At 37.5% G+C, this 21,215-nt stretch overlaps 1 pseudogene; it reads left to right on the forward strand.

The window, feature by feature from the left end:
• The first annotated feature begins 2,934 nt into the window (after window positions 1–2,934).
• LOC121030040 (60S ribosomal protein L13-like) lies at window positions 2,935–16,768 on the forward strand (annotated as a pseudogene).
• Window positions 16,769–21,215: the final 4,447 nt, after the last annotated feature.

The following is a 21,215-nucleotide window of genomic DNA, read 5'->3' on the forward strand; positions in this document are numbered from 1 at the left end:
TAATGAATTCCTTCTGGAGCCCATACATTACAGTGGACATGATACAGAACTTAGAAAATCTAAGTTTTGCTTCTTACTCTGCTATTTTTGAGATATATTTGACTGGAAAGGCCACTAAATATTCATTTAAAAATTTAAAAAATGTTTTAGGTAACTATTACTTGACACGTACCATGCTCAGTGCTGGAGATACAAAGATGAGCAAGAGGCTCTAGCCCCTGACTTCTAGATCCTCTCAGTACCTCCAGGGAGAGGGACAGGTAAACATATATCATTAACACAGTGCATAAGGTGTGTAATACGAATACAAAGAACTTGTTCAGAGCCTGGCCTATTGTGTTAACCATACTACCTCCAACAGTGTTGCTGGCAATTATGAGGCATTTGATAAGTTTAAATAAATGAATTATAAAATGAATCTCATTTTCAAGTCTCATTGGAATGAATGAATAAGTGATTGAACCTACTTGAAGGAAACCTGATAATAGATCAGCTTAAAGATTAGTAAGATTTTCCTAGGAAAAAAAGGCATTCTAGGAAAACAGGAAATATAGGTAAGTTCATGGAGGCCTAAGGCATGACCATATGTCAAGTGTCAGGGAAATTAAAAAATGATGTTAGAGGGGTGCCTGGATGGCTCAGTCGGTTGAGCATCCGAGTTTGGCTCAGGTCATGATCTCATGGTTTTGAAGTTTTGAGCCCTGCATCAGGCTCTGCGCTGAGTGCTTGCTGAGAGCCTGGAGCCTGCTTCAGATTATATGTCTCCTTCTCTCTCTGCCCCTCCCCCACTTGTGCTTTGTCTCACTCTGTCTCTCAAAAATAAACGAATGTGAAAAAAATAATTTAAAAAATGATGTTACAGACCACATAAACCTTAGTGAAGAATTATGGAATAAAGTTGGAAAAAAGCAATTTGGAAATAGATGGTGAAGAATTTTATATTTCAGACTAAGTAAATTTTATTTCATTATAGGTTAAAATGCATGTTATTTTAAGTCATTCCAGTTTTAAACCTCAAAAAGAGAATAACTTGAAGTGCTTTGCCTATTTTACAAGGTGATAATAAGGATGTCAATCTAAAAACAAGAAGTCTGTTCAAGAGGCAAAACATTTATTTGGGATCAATTAATTACAATTTAAGGTACACAGACTTAGGTAGAAACCCAAAGAATGTTTTGACTTCAAAAGGTATATTCAACGTTTTTATGGGCAAAAAAAGTTTAGGTAAGTTGTTTTTAAGAAGAGTTTATTAGTGGGGCGCCTGGGTGGCGCAGTCGGTTAAGCGTCCGACTTCAGCCAGGTCACGATCTCGCGGTCCGTGAGTTCGAGCCCCGCGTCGGGCTCTGGGCTGATGGCTCAGAGCCTGGAGCCTGTTTCCGATTCTGTGTCTCCCTCTCTCTCTGCCCCTCCCCCGTTCGTGCTCTGTCTCTCTCTGTCCCAAAAATAAATAAACGTTGAAAAAAAAAAAAAAAAGAGTTTATTAGTGCTGACAAATGGGGCTAGATTTGTATGCCACCAATCTGTCAGGGAAAATGGACACTAGGCTAAGTAATTAAGGTTCACTTTTTTATCAGTATTTTCAAATGGGATTTTCTCATTCTTGCTGACTTCTTGGAATGTTGGAGGTTTGGCCCAGTTCAGTGGTTTAGGAGACACGATATGCAAGGCAGTTCCTCTGAAATGGCTGATTTGGTTGTATTTTAAAAATGGCTCTACTCGTTATTTTTTGCATTTTCTCATTTTGATCAAGATCTTTTCATGAAATCATTCCTGATAAACCATTTGAATTGAGTTTCTGATTTTTGATTTTCAGTCCCTGGTTGCCAGGCAGATTCCTTAATCTCTCCTTGTCAGGAAGGCTCATTCCTGGTTTGTCTCATCCTACCTTAGAGGGAAAGTGGTAAACTTGGGAGCCTTTAGGCCACATCTGAGCAACAAGAGCCCCAAGATGGAGGAAAGCTTATTGTCATGTCCCATAAAATAAACAAAGTTTGCTAAAGTTCTTTTCATTGACCAAATAAACACTACAAATCAATTCAGAACATTGGGTGACCATTATTTTCATAGAATTTCTACAGCACTGTGAAAACGATAGTCTTATAATAATAATAATCTTTAGAACCACAAGCAAGATGCTAATTCCAAATTGTAGAATAGCTCTAAACCATGACTTCAACTACAGAAGTCAAAAGACCAAGAACTTTCCAGAGATGTCGATTGTAACCAGTGGGTTTGTTCTCTAATTTTGTATAATTGTGTTTCAACAACCTGAAGAATTAATCCAACTACAGCAGGTGGTATTAGCAATGGTGTGGATGCCACCTTGCTCCCCTAAGATATAGTCAAGAGCAATTCTGTTACCCAAAACAACTGGCATGAGTTTAGAGATTGACCTGGGGCAGGTATTATCTTAGTAGATTGAGCAATATCTCCTAAACTTTTAGATAAAATTGTGATCATGTAGTCATTCATACTAGCAAGCCACCATGGAAAAAAGATTCTCAAGAATCTTACTCCTTCATTATCAGAGACACCACCTGACAATTCTCACTTTAATCTGTGATGTAGAGTTCAGAGTGATGTCCAAGGCTGAGCCTCTGATTGATTATGTAATGAAATAGATATAGCCAATTATTCAACTGTGCAATAACCTCCAAGTTGATAAGAATTTAAGCAATGTGTCCTCCATAAATTGTTCTGCCATGTACAAGTAAAAATAAGTCCTAATGGGCCACAGATCATGGAATTATCATAATGAGATTGATTGAACGAAGGATCTGAAGGATGCAAGCAATTAAGATAGTTATATGCAGGTGTAGTAAAATTATATTGACATAGAGATGTAAAGGTTGCAAAGGAAAAACTGTGGAAATCTGTGATTCATGGCAAGCTTAATGTTCCATTTTTACAAGTGTTAAATCTCTAGAGATTGGAATGGGTAGGCAAGAAGTTCAGACAGAGTCCAGGTAAGTTTTACAGGATATGAAGGTTTAATAGTATATTTAGCACAAGAAATTAAGGGAGAAATGACAGAGAGGTTGGTAATTAGATGTACTAAAAGATCTCTATCTTCATATATAGAGTGAAGCTTCTGATGACAAACCCAACAACTTGTCAAATCTCCTTCATATGCAAGGAAATGGGAAATGCAGACAAGGGAGTTATCCTTCCAGGAGAAGACAAAGAAGGAAAGAAAAAGTAACCACTAGAGCTGATGTTTGGCCTCTTTTATTATTATCTTTTATCTTCCTCATTCACAAGGTAGAAAGGGACTGATCAAAAAAATACATGCAAAGAAAATAATTTCAATAGCTAACACTGCGGTTACAATGTTTTCTGTAAAGACAAGAATGTTATGGTATGTTCCAAATCCAAGTGTTAATAAGGGGAACCTTTCTAGTAGGCAATTAACAGATAAAAGGCAATGAGGAGAAGTGAAAGCCTAAAGATTGCAGAAGTTTTACTGAACTAGTCTGACTCTAAGTTTAAGGCACAGATCCACTGAATAACTTTGTTTAAGGCTATACAGGGAGTGAAGCATAAAAATTATAAGTAAGACAATACTAATAGTATGAACAAGAACCATAGGGTATATGGGCCTGGCTTAGAATCCCGGGAAAGCTGTCAGCATCAGATGTCATCTGCTTCAATTACTGGTGAGCTTTAATTTTAATTCTCCCTTTGATTCAGCAGTCCAGCAGAGAGTAGAAACTTTCTTTAAATGAGAAACATGAATCCAAGAATCAATACCTTTTAGTTTTGTAGCACAAAAGTTAGTTAAGAGTACCTGATATGGTCCTTTCCACCTAAATTGTAAGGAATCCTTTTGAAGATGTCGCTTCCAATAAACAAAGGGAACTTGTTGTAGGTTGTGTTTTATTTCTTTGTCTTCCTGGAGCGTGCTGTGAAAAGATTGTTCTCTAGGGCATGATTTTTGTCCAAGACCTTAATTAGTCCCTTACAAAAGTGGAGAATATCTCCTTTAATTAACTAAACATCAAATGCAGCTGGGGCCAAATGCATGGGTCTCCCAGTTACAAGCTCCAAGGGATAGAGCTTATGGTTTTGGAAGGGAGCAGCTCTTAAATTCAATAGGACAATAGGAAGTGCTTTAAGCCAAGTCAATTTTAATGTTTCCATAAATTTAGCCAATTGTGTTTGAATGATGTCATTTGTTCTTTCCACCAGTCCACAGGACTGAGGGTGGTAGGTACAACGGAAGTGTTGTAATATAAACCAAAAAGAGTATATTTGCTTCACGATGTGGCCAGTAAAGTGGGTTCCTCCGTCACCATATAATTTCAAGGGTATGCCCTAAGCAGGTATTATCTTTTCTAACAAATTTTTGCCAACAGCTGAGGTAGTAACATACTAGCAAGAAAATGCGTCAACCCAATGAGAAAACACACACCTCATGACAAGGCCTTAGTTGCAATCATGAGAAGGTGCCAGATCTCGAAAGCCTCGCTAGGTAAATCGAAATGGCTGAGAGCTGTCTGAATCATTTTCCCTAGGTGAAATTTTGGACAAAAAGTGCAGGTTAACAGCACTTTCTTAGCAGCTTAGAAACATTTCCCACTAATATTGCCTCATAAAGCTTATAGTTTGTCAGTTGCCCAGTGAGTCATTTGATGGGCTATTTCAAGTAATTGTTTGTGTGGGTTTTTTTTTTCCCCATAGATTCTGATAGTACTGGTTTGTTATTTGGATCGTACTCTAAATTTGTCAAGGAAGTGAAAACAGAATGGTCAGTCCAATAAAGTTTTTCTCTGTGTGCTATGCTGGCTTAGGCATCCTTTATGAGAAGATTCAAATCTTCTTTAGGAAAATAGTATTTGCTTTGAGGTTCCCAGTTTCAACAGAATTTAAAGCAGGCTGATTTTACTGCTTGATCTTCTAAATTATTTCCTTTAATCCCACCCTCATTAGATCATGACTTGAGCCAAAATCAAAAGCTGGATGCTTAAGCAACTGAGCCTCCCAGGTGCCCCCAAAGCTACATTTTTTAAATGTAATACCCCCAGATTTTAAAAATACAGCATCCAAGGCAAATCAAAATCATGAACAACTATGAAGTTGTAGCAGTAACTGTTTTACCTTTTGCTTAAATGTAAAGAGCTCTATCTGGAGCATAAAATTCTGGCTGTTGGTAGCCATTGGTAAAAGAGCTGCCTCCAACATTTGGAAGAGAGTGGTAATAGTACATTCAGCACAGTTTTTCCTTCCATTATTCCTATATAGGAACTATCAGAAAACCAAGAGCGTTCGCATTATTAGTTTTCTGTGAGTGAGCTCTAGGTGTCAGCTGTTAGTCAAGGTTAGAAGAGTCATGGCATGTCTACACAACAGGTGAAGGGAGCAGAGATTCAGAGAGACCTCCTGTTGGAAGTGGGCCCAGGCTTGGCAGGCAGGTGCAGCAGAGTCCCTGAACCCTGTCCCAGGCTCCGAGGCTCCTCCCAGTAGCCCACCAGTCGGAGGGAGCGGATTTCCGCCCCTCCCTCGGCTGGGGTCCACGTGGCAGGTGCACTGCCACTACCTCCACGCAGGGCCTGGTCCGCCCCATCGCATGAGATACGGAGTGAGAGTGGAGCAGAACCTGAGCCGCTCCTCAGGTGGCCCTTGGAGGTTGTGGCAGAGCCTGCCTCCTGAATGACAGATCCTGTGGAGGATGTTATAACTGTAATCTCTTTAAAAAGAAAAAAAAAAAAGCAGCAAAAGATAGTGTAGAGCTAAGTTAGAAGAGGTGAATCGGCTTACAAAAAGATGTTGAGTGTGATGAGAATTTAATAAGGCTTCTGCACAAGAAGCAAATGCTTAAGGGAGAGCCCATGACTATCTCTCCTGTTGGTCTGGTTAAAGCAGTTGTAGCTGAAATAGCTCTCATGCAAAGAGGAAGTCCTTTGGCTACTGGGTCTAACACTGGCTATAACAGCCAAGAGGTCTATGTTAACTCTGTATTTTTGAATATGGGCACCCAAGGCATTTCCTTCTTTCTCTGTAAAAAGGAAAAAAACACACACACACAAAAAAAACAAAAACAAGACTGATAATTAGGGTGCCCCAATAGGAGGGCTGAGAAGTCTTTTCAACTGGGCAAAAGCCATGTGAGTATTTTCTTCCCATTGTATGGTATCTGATTTGTCAGATTTTAGTAGAATATAACAGAATTGGGTTATAAAAGACAAATTTGGTATCCAGTTCTTATAAGATCCTGCAAGGCTTAAAAATTCTCCAAGGTATCTCTTCCTGGTTTTTGTCTGTGGGAAGCTTAAAATGCTCTGGAGGCTGTTGGGGTACAAGAGGAGACCTTGGTCAGAGATCAAATGCCCCAGATATTTTAACTCATTGAGTATGGATGAAATGAAGGTTTTTTTTTTGAGACTTTGTGGTCTTTAGTTGCTAACAGTTTAAGGAGGTGGATACTATGCTGCTTACATGCTTCATTGGAAGAAGAGCAAAAGTGAAGAGCATCAACATACTGTATAAGGATTAATTTTTTTGTGGGAAAGTGTCACCTGCCAAATCTGCATGAAGATTTGTGAAAAATAAGGACTGTCTGGGTAGTCTTATGGCATCACACTCCAAACATATTTTTGTCCTTCCCAAATGAAGGCAAGTAAAAACTGGCATTTATACTAAAGAAGGCATTACAGAAACCAAATTACAGTGAAAAACTTACTCTTTGTGGGAATGGAGTCTGGAGAGTGCGAAGGTTAGGGAGAACTGGGGGTCAGGGAATTGAATGTTATTGTTGGCTTTGGGTTCCTGGACAGACTTGCACCCTTGTCCATGAGGTTTCTTTGCAGAAAGGATGAATGCTTTACAAGGGCTGATGAAAGAGACTACAAGGTTTGGAGACTTGCATTCCTCTATAATTGGTTTTATTCCTGCAATAGCTTCAAGGTTTAAAGGATATTGCCTGATATTAGGAAGGGGTTTGCCTGGATCAACTTGAAACTTAACTGGGGATGCAGAATGGATCCACCTGATATCTATCCTAGGTTTTCCCCTAAGTCCTTTAGGAGCTTTTTCTAAGAAAGTTAAGCTCTCAGTGTCCTTACTAGCTGATTTAAGGGGAAAGAATATTAGAGGTTTTGAAAGGTTTCCAATGCTGACAGTTAAAAGAGGGGTTGAATTGATTTTAAGAATGATTTCTCTTTTGAGTTGCCTGGGTAGCTCAGTCAGTTAAGTGTCCGACTCTTGGTTCCCACTCAAGTCATGATCTCATGGTCATGAAATGGAGCCCCACGTTGGGCCCTGTGCTGAGTGTGGAGCCTGCTTAGCATTCTTTCTCTCTCCCTCTCTGTCTGCCCCTCCCCTGCTTGTTCTCTCTCTCTCTCTCTCTCTCAAAATAAATAAACATTTAAAAAAATAGAATGATTTCCTTTTTTTGGGAAAGGAAATGGCAATGTGGTATTTTTCTAAGAAGTCTCTCCCAAGTAGATTGACAGGAGCTAAGAGAACTAGTAAAAAGGAATGCCTATCCTGAAGAGGTGCCTAACTGAAAAGGTAAGGAAAGAGACTCATGAGCTGTTAAGGGTTTATTAGAAATTCCCAGCAATGGAATTTTTATCAGTACAGGATTGTTTGAGCATGAGCACAGAAGAGTTGCTCCAGTGTCAATTAAAATTGTAAGAACCTCATTTCTGATCATTAAGGAAGTTTCACCCAGATGATTAAGGTGCAAAATCAGAAAAACCTCTTGTGTTTCCTGGGAGTAGCCTCTGTCCATTAGAGGGCTTGAGGGCTTAGTGCTAGAAGATTGCCTTTGGTGTTTCTGTGTAAGACACTGTCTGGGTTTTTTACAAACCTGGGTGACTCAGTCGGTTAAGCATCCATCTCTTGATTTTAGCTCAGGTCATGATCTCATGGTTTTTTGTTGTTGTTGTTGTTTTTGTTTTTGTTTTTGTTTTTAACTTTGAGCCCTGCTTGGGTTTTGCACTGACAGCATAGAGCCTGCTTGAGATTCTTTCTCTCCCTCTTTCTCTGACCCTCCCCTGCTTGAGTGTGCTCTCTCTTTCTCAAAATAAATAAATAAACTTAAAAACATAAAAAAAACTAATTGAAGCTAATTATAGCATTCATAAACTAGTTTATTAAGCTTTTGAGTACATGTCTGGATTTTTTTATTCCACTCTATGGTTTTACGGAAGACATGGGGAATGGCTTCATGTAAAGCTTTAGCAATGCACCCAAGAGGTACCTTGTCCTATGGTAAGACCCACTGGAGATCATCTAATGACATTCAGCCTTTGGCAACCAATGTTAAACTTGACCCTGTCCAACAAATAGATGGATCAACTGATAAAGATCAAAGAAACCAGAGTGGTAGCTTTGGATGAAAATATTAAATTTGTCAGCAAACTGATGAGAGTCTTCAGAAACCCTTGGAAATCCTTGGCAATAACTCTCAATTCAGCCTCTGTCTAGGGAGAATATAAAATGTTCAGGAGTATAACTTTTAGGTCTAACCTTGAAAAGGTGCATTGGAACAGGACAGTGTGAAAAGGATAAAACAGGAAGATCTAGAGACATCTTGGGATATTGGGGGTAAAGAAGGAGTTTGGCCATAAGAGGGACAAAGAAAAGTAGAAGAGGGAGAGAGAGAGCAACCTGAAGCAGCGGAGGCTGAAGAGAAAAGTAATTCTGTAAAGCCTTATGATTCTTTTCAAACTGAGAATTTTTCTCTCTTAAGTTGGAAACAGTATTCTGAAAAGAGGCAATCAGTCTTGAGTTCATTTTAAAGTTTCCAAATACCAATTAAGCATCCTATTTGATTTGTCTGGTTTTAAATCTGTGGTTCTCAAGTCAAATTCTGTGAGTTCAAAAGAGCCCCAAAGTGACCACTGTAATTGCAACTGATCTTTGGAATTTTCAGTCCACTGGGATAAATATTTATAAGAAGAATCCTAGTTCTTAAACATGAAACCAACTGGACTTGCTGAGGGAGGAACCTCTTGAAGAAACTTAGAATAAGAAACCAGTTCAAGACGCTAGCATTTATTTGGGACCAAAGAATTGAAATTCAGGGTTCATAGATTTAGATAGATGCCCAAACAGTGTCCTGGTTGTAGGAAGTAGACTCAGGATTTTTATAGACATAAAAAAAAATGTTAGGTAAGTTGTTTTTAAGAAGAGTTCATTGTTCTGACAAGCAAGGCTAGATTTGTACATCACTGATTGGTCAGGCAAAGTGGTCCCCAGGTAAAAGTTCTTTTTATCAGTCTTTTCAAACAAGATTTTCTCATTCTTGCTGATTTCTTGGTATGTTGAAGTTTGGCCTGGTTCAAAGATTTAGGACACAGGATGCGCAAGGCAGTTCCTATGAAATAGCTATTCCAGGTCTATTTTTAAAAGTGCTGAAATTATGAAAAGACCCAAAATGTCCATCGACTAATGAATGGATAAAAAAAAAAAAATTGTAGTGTGTGTGTTTATACACACACACACACACACACACACACACACACACACAAATGGACTATTACTCAGCTATCAAAAAGAATGAAAGTGTGCCATTTGCAATGATATGGATGGTGCTAGGGTGTATTATTCTAAGCAAAATAAGTCAGAGAAAGACAAATACAAATGAAAAATATGATTTCATTCATATGTGGAATTTAAGAAACAAAACAGATGAACATAGGGGAAGGGGGAGAAAACAGAGGTAAACCAGAAAAACAAACAAACTCTTAGCTATAAAGAACAAACTGAGAATTACTGAGAGGAGGTAGGTGAGGGGATGGGTTAAATAGGTGAGAGTATTAAAGAGGGCACTTGTTGTGATGAGCACTGGGTGCTGTGATGAATCATTAAATTCTACACTTGAAATTAAAGCAATAAATCAATAAATAGTAAAAATAAAAAATGGCTCTACTTATGTCATTTTTATAAGTATAAAGCAGGTCACTTAATTTAAATACATTTAAGAAATGCTATTTAAATATAAGAACTTATTAGTAACTTATCTTTGAATATTAGAGAATAAAATTATTGAGCACTTTAATATACAAAGGAGGGGCAAATATTGGTTAGGGGCATAGCATGAGATATTTATTGCATTATTCTATTATTGTTTAATAAAATGTTTTATATTTATATTTTTAAGACCATATTCTACTCTATCTTTGCTGTTTTTGAACTTTTCCTCAATCATTTTTGGTGTAAGGTATTATACGCTAATATACTAGAAGAAAGGGCAAGTCTAATGTTTTTCTCCCAATAGTGTACTTTCTCAAAGTTTAATTTATTATTTAACATTTTTGATTATTCTAATTTCTAATTAATGGTGTATTAGTGTTTTTAGGTGAATCTCGTAGGTTCTTGATGTCATGGGTTCCTTTCTGTGTTATGTAAGGCATTGGATAGAGAGACACTCTCTAGGTGAACCAAATAAAAGTTAACAGCTAAATATTTTGAAATGAAATTCAGAATGTAAAAAGTTAATCTAATTGATTTTGGATCCCAATCATGTTTATGGTCCTCAATTATGTAAATTAGATTAAATTTTTAAAAAATGCACATTGATATCATCTTTTCCCCTGTGGAACAGATGTCCTTACCATAAAAAAACACTAATACTAAATATCAAGACTGTCCAATATGTCTACATAGCATCATAGCTTTAGGATATTTCTCATGATATGTAATACTTTTTACTATGTCAGGCCTTTTGGTATAGTGTTTATGATCACATGTTTCATTCAAACACAATTAGATTTGACATCTGTCCATGATGATGACTATCTGAGTGAATTGGATTTGCTCAGTTTACCATTTCCATGTAATGTGTTCATATTCTGCAAGGGTCAGGTACCAATGCCTACACAAGGAAAATTAAATATTAAATAACATATGTATAAGACTTAAAGTTTATGACACATAGTAAATTTTGGTTGTTAAAACACCACAGTGTCTAAAATATGCTATAGTCTTAGGGGTGCCTGGGTTGCTCAGTTGGTTAAGTGTCCAACTTTTGATTATGATTCAGGTCATGATCTCACAGTTTGTGAATTTTAGCCCTGTATCAGGCTCTGTGCTGATGGCTTGGTTCCTGCTTGGGATTCTCTCTCCCCTCTCTCTCTGTCCCTCCCCTGCACTCTCTCTCTCTCACTCAAAATTAATAAATAAACTTAAAAAATATGTTATAGTATTTTTAAACAATTTTTTAAATGTTTATTTTTGACATATATATAGAGAGAGTATGTGTGAGTGGGGAAGGGCAGAGATAAAGAGAGAATCATACAGAATCCAAAGCAGGCTCCAGACTCTGAGCTGTCCGCACAGAGCCTGATGTTAGGCTCGAACCCACAAACTGTGAGATCATGACCTGAGCCAAAGTTGGACACTCAACTGACTGAGCCACCCAGGCACCCCAACATATGCTATAACCTTAAAAGTTTCCTTAGATTTCCATTTTTTTGTGTATTTAATGAGAATCATCTGTAAAGTGTTATTTTTATTGAAGTCTTTTAGAACTTTGGACAGTGTTACATATTCCTTATACATATCCCACAGAGAGTGTAATTTTACATGTTTTTTCTTTTCTTTTTTTTTCAATATATGAAATTTATTGTCAAATTGGTTTCCATACAACACCCAGTGCTCATTCCAACAGGGTATTGAGGAGGGCATATTTTTTCAATAATCTTTAGGAAAGAGATTGTAAGTATAGTAACTGTGCATCCCCCAAATCACAGAATAATCTTTCAGAGAAGAGTCTTGTGTCAGCAATTTTAATATACTACATATATAGTCTCTTTTTTGAAGATACCAGCATTTTATTTTGTTTTTATTTTTATTTGTTTATATTTATTTATTTTTGAAAGACAGAAAGAGAGAGTGCTCAAGAGAGAGAACCCACAAACCACAAGATAATGACCTGAGCCGAAGTCGGTCACCTAACCAACTGAGCCACCCAGGCATCCCAAAGATACTAGGATTTTAAATGGTATCAGAGTTCTTGCTGTGAAGAAAACTTTTTTTTAGTTTTACTTATTTTGAGAAAGAGAGAGTGTATGTACACACACATGCACATATGCACACAGGCAAGCAAGGGAGGGGCAGAGAGAGAGGAAGAAGTAGAATCCTAAGCAGGCTCCATGCTCAGCCCAGAGCCAGAAATGGGGCTCGATCCCATGACCCTAAGATCATGACCTGAGCCAAAATCGAGCTGGTTGCTCGACTGAGAACCCAGGTGCCCCAAGAAAACTTTTTTAAAGCCAAATTGTCTCAAAATTATTTGCCCAACAAACTTTCTCCCATATTCTACTTTTGTGTGTGGGTGCATGATAGCAACTATAACTGTAATCATAGATAGAAGGGCTAAACCCACCCCTGATTACCTTGCTCCCCTACTCAAACCCTGCAATGTTTTCTCAAAACCACAGAGGAAAAATCATTCTTCCTATGGTTTGTAAAGAAACACGTGATTAAGCTCCTGGTCTTCTTTCTTTCTTCATCTTCAGATTTTGGTTGGCGTCATTCCACTGCAACCACATAGAGTACTTCTGTCCCGAGACTTTTCCCTTGTTGTTAGCAATATCTGAAATACACTTTTCTCAGATAATTGCAGCTTTATTCAGGGCTCCAAAATTGGCTTTACCATTCTATCTATAATGGCATTCCTGTAAAATGATCTTGTCCCTACCTTCTTATATTTTCTCCTAATATTGATCACCTACTCCCTGAAAATTATACTCAATATTTATATCATTAGTTTCTGTCTCCCACCACATCAGAAACATAAGTTATATGACAATAATCACTTAAAGCTCCTTTGTTTATTGTTACTATCCATCAGTATGTAAAATATGACCAATATACAGTAAAACTAAAATATTTATGAAATATTTAGCACTCAGCTCATCAGAATTCTAAACTTAAAAGTTATACCTGAAACAAATAAATCTGTTTAAAGTGACTTAAATAAAATCAGTTTTGAGCTATCTATATTTTATCTCATCCCTGAATTAGGTGTGATTAAGTTAGTACTTCCAATATTGAATTTGAGGTAACAAAAATCTATCTTTTTATAATCGCATCCAGTGAGAAAGATGAAACTGAGAAAAGGGAGGAAAATACTATTTTTAAAGTTTATTTATTTGTTTTGAGAGAGAGAGACAGCAGAAGAGGGGGAGGGCCAGAGAGAGAGAGATCCCAAGCAGACTCTGCACTGACAGTTTGGAGCCTGATGTGGGGCTGGAACTTATGAACTGTAAGATCATGACCTGAGCCAAAACTAAGTGTTGGACACTTAACCGACTGAGCCACCCAGGTGCCCCAAGGGAGGGAAATTATATATTGACTTATTCCTAAAATAACAAAGGAATAGAAAGAAAAATGTGAAGAACATTGGAGACACTATAGAACCCAAATGCATTTTTGTTTAAAGTGTTCAAAGATGGTTTTTGGTACTAATTAGTGTAAATTAAATATGAATTATTTGTGTTTGTATCTCTTCTCTTACTGGCAGTAGTTATTTTGGTAACACATGTAATTACATAGCTTTTTCTTATATTCCCATCCAAGACAACTCAGGATTATTAGGAAAAGCAGGGTTAGAAAACATAACACACTCTAAATTATTTCTTAAATCAATCAGATAATTAATGTTTTCTTCCCCCTCCCACATACTATACTACAGTTGAAGTGTTTACTGTTAAGTGTAAGTTTCAAATGCTAACTGCACATCTGATGAGTCTAGAGATTTAAACAGTTATTATAGAAAACTGACATGTTCTTATAAAAAGCAGAATTCAGTCTCTTACCCTCTATTTACTCAAAGGATAAGTTTTACAACTGTGTTATCACCACCAACCAAAGTTGATTTAAGAGACATGATGTCTTCTTCTTTTTCTTTTTAAGGCATGACTTCCATAATAATTGATGCAAGAGAGACCCCTAGCAGCATCTACACATGCTGAACTCTTAAATCAATGATATTGGCTTCATTCCCAAGTAACAGGTGTACCTACATTGATTAATCCTTTTTTGCCACCGAGAAAAGGAAATACGACATCAGGGCATTCACCCTGACTTTTCCAAATATTCATGGTATGATGTAATATTTGCAAAAATATAGGTAGCACTTCACATTTTCACCCTGCACTGCCTAGCCAACCAAAATGGATGGAGTCATAGGTGGCAATAAAGCAGCAACAGGGATGCTAGTCAGGATGAAATAATACTTGGCTGGAAACCACAATATTGAAAACCAAAATCCCTGACCATTTGTCTATTCTAGTCACAGATTTGCAAAAGATATATGGTAAAAGGGCATACAAGACAAAAAGTTTCCTATTTTAAAAATTAATATATGATACCCCAAATTTATCAGCAACTTTGAGTAGCCACTGAGAATAGTTGGAAGAAATGGGTTCAGTGGTGCCTTGACTATGGACTCTCTAGATGGACATGTGAAAGATAAAAATAACCCCATGGTGAGATACCAAAGGAGGAAGAAAGCAATGATAGTCACAGTAGAACCAGTCAAATCTATACCTCAAACCCCCTCTGGGATGAGGTTTCTTACTAAACAATAAAGGGCAGCCTAAGATCTTCTTATCATATTGTCCAACCAGGGACATTACAAAGAGAGACAAGAGGATGATATATTTCCACATTTTCAGTGGTCCAATGTTTACCACTCACTTCAGCTGACTTGCATTTGCAGCAAAGGATGAAAGGGAGAAGAAAGCTTACTCTCTTTAGAAGCCAAAATTTTTCCTACCTTTTGTTCTTTATTTTTAACCTACTGGCTTAGAAGTCAGACTGTTTTCAGCCAGAAATATTATATCTGTGAAGGAAAAAACTCAACACAGTACAGTATCAGAAGTATCTTACCAAACCTTCCTGCATTTTTTATTCTTATTAATCTAATATTCATATTCACCCAGAACAATGGCATATACATTTTAGCCACAGAGGCCTCTTAAATGGAACATAAGAGGACAATTAAGTTGACTTTAAGAACACATACGTTACAGAATGAAATTTTAATCTTCTAGATCCCATCTAGAAGTGCCAACACATTTTCTATCCAAACTCATTCGATGAGGGTTACACAGTGGACACTATATAATAGCGTGGTGCCAATAAGGAGGGCTTCAAATTTGTCCCTACCTCATAAACTTTGACAGTGGGAACCTCTCACATTTTCAAGTGAACCTATTGATTCCACAGTGAAATTAATGTTCCACAATAATATAAAAGCATCTGGCCCACTCAGTTTTCTTATTCTGCTTTGTGAAAGCCAGAGAGGTTTCCCTCAGTGCCTATTTGGAGTTTCAATTAGCAGGCCCATCATCCTCTCTAGTGCTTGTTCCCATTCACTCCTTCACCACTGAATAACCCCAACTCCAATTTTCTTTTAGGGGCAAGAAGAGACATAAGAATATAACATCAGCTCTCTATGAAAAAAAAAAATTAGAACAACAAAACAATTTCAAAATCATAGGTGACAGTTGCTTAGAATATTCACACTAATTTCTTCTTAAAATATAATTTTTCAGCAAATCAATGTTTCTAGAATCCAAAACAATTCAATCTAGAATCATATAGATAATTACACTGTATCAAGCTTTACTAATAATTTTAAAGATCAAGTAATCTGGAGGCCAGACAAAGCAGGGAGAAAAATCATCCCATGTGACTCTTCTGTGGGCCCTTCCTTTTTCACATCATACACATGATTTCTGCTCCAGAATAGTAGGAGAGGTTTTAATAAGAGGTTCACAGGTTACTCCATACAGCAAGATGTTATGAAACATCTATGTCCTATACCCCAGAGAGTTGCAAAGTTTATGTAACATTACCTGTAAAATATATGTATTTTACTTATGCAATTCTAATCCAGGGACATTAAGAGTACTGCATAGATAACGACTAGTATCATTCATCTATTTCCCCAATCAATTATCATATATACAAGGAAATTACACTCGGTCACCTGATTTTTTTTTCCTTCCTCCAGAGTGTCCCCTCATTAATTAATCATGGAAGAAATTGATCACATGGACAGGACCAGGCCTGGGCTCTGGTGGGGAGCAAGCCACTGCATCTAGCTAGACCCTGGGCCCTGACTAGCTCCTCTCTTCTGTGCCCCCAGGCCCATAGGCAGCAGCCGTGGCACTGGCCACAATGGCATGATCCTGAAGCCCCACTTCCACAAGAGCTTGCAGCAAGTATGTGGCCACATGGTTCAACCAGCTGGCATGGACGTTCTGCAGACACAAGGCCTGGCAAGCCAGAGCAAGCCCCATCACCCGCATCCCCTGTTTGGACCTGTCCGGACCCACCTGGCCCATCATGAGGTGCCCTATGAGGAAGTAGCACAACAAAGTATGAGCTGGCTGGGGTTTCAGCTTGGAAGAGTTAGGGTGGCTGGCATTGACAAGAAGGTGGCATGAGCTATTGGGATCTCAGTGGATCGAAGAAGGCAGACAACTACACAGAGTCCCTGCAGGCTGATGTTCAGTGGCTGAAGGAGTACTGCTCCAAGCTCATCTTCTTCTCTAGGATGCCCTCTGCCCCCAAGAGGGAAAACAGCTCTGCTGAAAAACTCAAATTGGTTACCCAGCTGACAGGACTAGTCAAGCCCACAGGGAATGTCTATAAGAAGAAGAAAGCCGGAGTCATTACAGAGGAGGAGAAGAACTTCAAGGTGTTGACCAATATTCACATGGCCTGTGCCAATACACTGCTCTTTCACATCCAGGCAGAAAGGGCCAAAGAAGCTGTAGAACAGGATGTTTAAAAGAAAAAATAAAGTGCCGGGGTGCCTGGGTGGCTCGGTCGGTTAAGCGTCCGACTTCAGCTCAGGTCATGATCTCGCGGTCCTTGTGTTCGAGCCCCACATCGGGCTCTGTGCTGACAGCTCAGAGCCTGGAGACTGCTTCAGATTCTGTGTCTCCCTCTATGCCCCTCCCTTGCTTGTTCCCTCTCTCTCTCTCTCTCAAAAATGAATACACATTAAAAAAAGGAAGAAAGACAGTGCCATTGCAACTTATGATTAGTAAAAAGAGAAATTGATCATAGGCTGGCTGTTATAACTTTTTCCTGCCTAGTCTACCATCTAACCTAGGTCAATAACTCCTTATCACATTTAAAAAATTTTTTAAATGTTTATTCATTTTTGAGAGAAGGTGGGTGGAAGAGAGAGAACAAGAAGGGGAGGGGCAGAGAAAGAGGGAGACACAGAATCCTGAGCAGGCTCCAGCTCTGAGCTGTCAGCACAGCCCGACACGGAGCTCGAACCCACAAGCTGTGAGATCATGACTTGAGCTGGAGTTGGATGCTTAACCAACAAAACCACCCAGGCACCCCTCCCCCTATCAGGTTTTAAAAGATATTGAACAACATTTTTGGCAATAATATATCATAATGAACATGGCTACTAAATCCAAGATGACCATTAGAATCTGAACAATCCAGTGGGAATAGGAACTATCTATAATGCATGATATTTAATTATACTGCCAGGTATTTATGTACCCAAAGGATACATAAATTCAAATTTATGTACATGATTTGTACCTTTGGGTATATGATTTGAAGGGATATATGCACTCTGATGTTTATAGCAACATTATGAACAATAGCCAAATTATGGAAAAAGCCCAAATGTCAATTGACTGATGAATATATAAAGAAGTGGCATATATTACTCAGCTATCAAAAAGAATGAAATCTTGCCATTTGCAATGATGTAGATGGAGCTAGAGAGTATTATGCTAAGCAAGATAACTCAGAGAAGACCAATACCATATGATTTCACTCAAATGTGGAATTTAAGAAACAAAACAGAAGAACATATGAGAAGGGGGAAGAGAAGACCACTAGAGACTTTTAATGATAGAGAACAAACTGAAGGTTGTTGAAGGGAAGTGGGTAAAAGATGGCCTAGATGGGTAATAGGTATTAAGGAGGGCACTTGTTGTGATGAGCACTGGGTGTTGTATGTAAGTGATGAATCGCTAAATCTTACACCTGCAACTAGTATCACTAGATGTTAATTAACTATAGAATCTAAATAAAAACTTGGAAGAAAAATTAAAAAAAAAATTTTTTTTAACGTTTATTTATTTTTGAGACAGAGAGAGACAGAGCATGAACGGGGGAGGGGCAGAGAGAGAGGGAGACACAGAATCCGAAGCAGGCTCCAGGCTCTAAGCCATCAGCCCAGAGCCCGACGTGGGGCTCGAACTCACAGACCGCGAGATCGTGACCTGAGCTGAAGTCGGACACTTAACCGACTGAGCCACCCAGGCACCCCAAAAAGTTTTTAAAAAATAAGCATGGTATTAAGACCATATAACTCCATAGGCCTTTTGATATTTTTTGACCAGCTCTTTTACTCTTTTTCCTCTATCATTCACACTTATTTGAATTTATTTATAGGCATTGATGGAGACACTTATTTTCATCTATAATTTTCTACAGCCAAGTTCACATTTCCTAGTTGATCCATATCCATAGGTATTTCTACACAGGTATAAAATCAGAACTTCATATAAACTGCTACTAAGTTTCTAAAAATATTTTCTTATCCTGTGGATCATCATTGAAATAGTCAGATTTTTATTTAATTCTATCAGTGTGCATGCAAATCCTTTGATACACTATGTAACTGAGGCAGAGAGATTAGATGTTGGATATAGCATATTTCAGTTAAAATTGCAATGCTGTTTCTGCTCAATAGTCACACTTTCCAAGCACCATACATTTCCATTACCCACAAGGATATTACAAGTCACTCTTCACTAAATTTGGGGTTCCATCTGGTTTGTGGATGTAACCATATATCACATATCATAGTACAAATTTTTATAGACACTGGGTTTCCAAGCACAAAGTCCTATGAAGTACATAAGACTAAGTAGTTCTAACCTTTCCCTGTATAGTTTATATATATGTCAATAAAATAACAATAGTATTAAATTATTATGTCTCTGTAATCATCAAAAATGTATCTACCAAATAACTGAAATGTGGAGGGGAGAGGAGTAAAGAATGAATTCAAAATTAAGTGACCATTGGCTTACTATAGACTGCTATATTCAAAAGATGTTATATATAATCCAAATGGTTACCACAAATTAAAAAAAATAATAGGTTTTCAAAAAATAAAGAGGAGGAATCCAATTATATCATAAAAGAAAATTAGCAAGCCATGAAAGAGAGAAAGAGAAGAAAGGATCAGAGAAAAACTACAAAAACAACCACAAAACAAGTAACAAATGGCAATAAATACATATGTATCAATAATTCCTTTTAATGTAAATGGACTAAATGCTCCAATCAAAAGACATAGGGTAATAGAATGGATTAAAAAAAAAACAAGGCCCATGTATATGTTGCCTTTAAGAGACTCATTTCAGACCTAAAGTCACCTGAAGATTGAAAGTGAGGACATGGAGAAACATTTATCATATAAATGGAGGTCAAAACAAGGATGGAGTAGCAATACTTACATCAGACAAAATACACTAAAACAAAGTCTATAAAAAGAGACAAATAACACTATGTAATAATAAAGGGGACAACCCAGCAAGAAAATCTGACAAGTATAAAAGTACGTAAAACAGTTAATAACAAACATAAAGGAACTAAATTATAACAATACAATAATAGTAGGGGACTTTAGTACCAGACTTCCATCAAATAGACAGATCTTTCAAATAGAAAATCAACAAGGAAACAGTGGCTTTGAATGACACCCTGGACCAGATGGATTTAATAGGTATATGCAGAACATTCCATCCTAAAATTTCAAAATACACATTCTTTTCAAGTGCACAAGGAACATTCTCCAGAATAGATCACATACAAGCCTCAACAAATTCAAAAAGCTCAAAGTAATAGCATGCATCATTTCTGACCACACTATGAAACTAGAAATCAACCACAAGAAAAATGTGGAAAGACCACACAAAAACATAGAAGTTAATCAACATGCTACTAAACAATGAATGTGTCAACAAGAAATCAAAAAGTACATGGAAACAAATGAAAATGAAAACACAATGGTCCAAAACATTTAGTATGTAGCAAAAGCTGTTCTAAGAGGGAAGTTTGTAGCAATACAGGCTTACATCAAGAAGCAAGAAAAATCTCAAATAAACAACCTAACCTAAAGGAGTTAGAAAAAGAACAAACAAAACCTAAAACCAGTAGAAGGAAAGAAATAATAATGATTGGAACAGAAACAGAAATAGGGGGCCTGGGTGGCTCAGTTGGTTAAGTGTCCAACTTCAGCTCAGGTCATGATCTCGCAGTCCATGAATTTGACCCCTGCATTGGGCCCTCTGCTGACAATAGCTCAGAGCCTGGAGACTGCTTCAAATTCCGTGTGTGTGTGTGTGTGTGTGTGTGTGTGTGTGTGTGTGTGTTTCTGCCCCTCCCCTGCTCACACTCTGTCTCAGTAGTGCAGTAGCACTGTCTCTCAAAAATGAATAAACATCTAAAAAAAATAAATAGAGAATCTCTGAGACCTGCTCAAGTTTTATCTAAGGGCAAGGGAAGATGGTCCTCATCACATGGATTCTTAAATGGAAAATGAAAGACAAGATTTTATTTCATTTAGAGCACATCAAGAGGAGCTTGCTTGTTCAACAGTTTGGTTTATATACAGGTATATATACATTCAATCGTATATATACACTAAATTCTCCTAAAAGAGACCTTATTAATATATAAATATAATAAAAACAAAAGCACTGTGTATTAATCATCTATATACTGGTTTAAATGTTGTCCTTGTAATAACAAAAATCTTTTACAAGTGTTATAGGTGTATGTAATTAGAAGATCATTTCCTATTTTCTGCCCGTTGAGAACACATTACATATAATTGGATGTAAGTTGACATATTTATCAAGCACATTTTTTAGTTTAGTGTTAATTAATTCATTTCATAGAAGGAGAAAGTGAAACATAATATGAATGAACTGTTTATCTATAATACTTCAAGAGTAATAGGCATAAAGTCAAGAAAACCAAATTTCAGGCCATAATCTTAATGAGTAGATAAAGATGTATCAGCATGATCCAGGAACCTCTGGGCATCCAGCAAATTGGCCGTATGCTAATTTCATTCTCAAAACCATTTCCAGAAGCTAAAATGTAGCTGGACTGGGAAATACTTGTGCTGTGCTCTTGTAAGCCTGGTATATCCATGTTTTTGAAACATTTGGAGACAGAGTGAAGCAGACCCA

This window comes from Herpailurus yagouaroundi, unplaced genomic scaffold (assembly GCF_014898765.1).
Source record: "Herpailurus yagouaroundi ecotype Mexico unplaced genomic scaffold, PumYag 139, whole genome shotgun sequence".
NCBI lineage: Eukaryota > Metazoa > Chordata > Mammalia > Carnivora > Felidae > Herpailurus > Herpailurus yagouaroundi.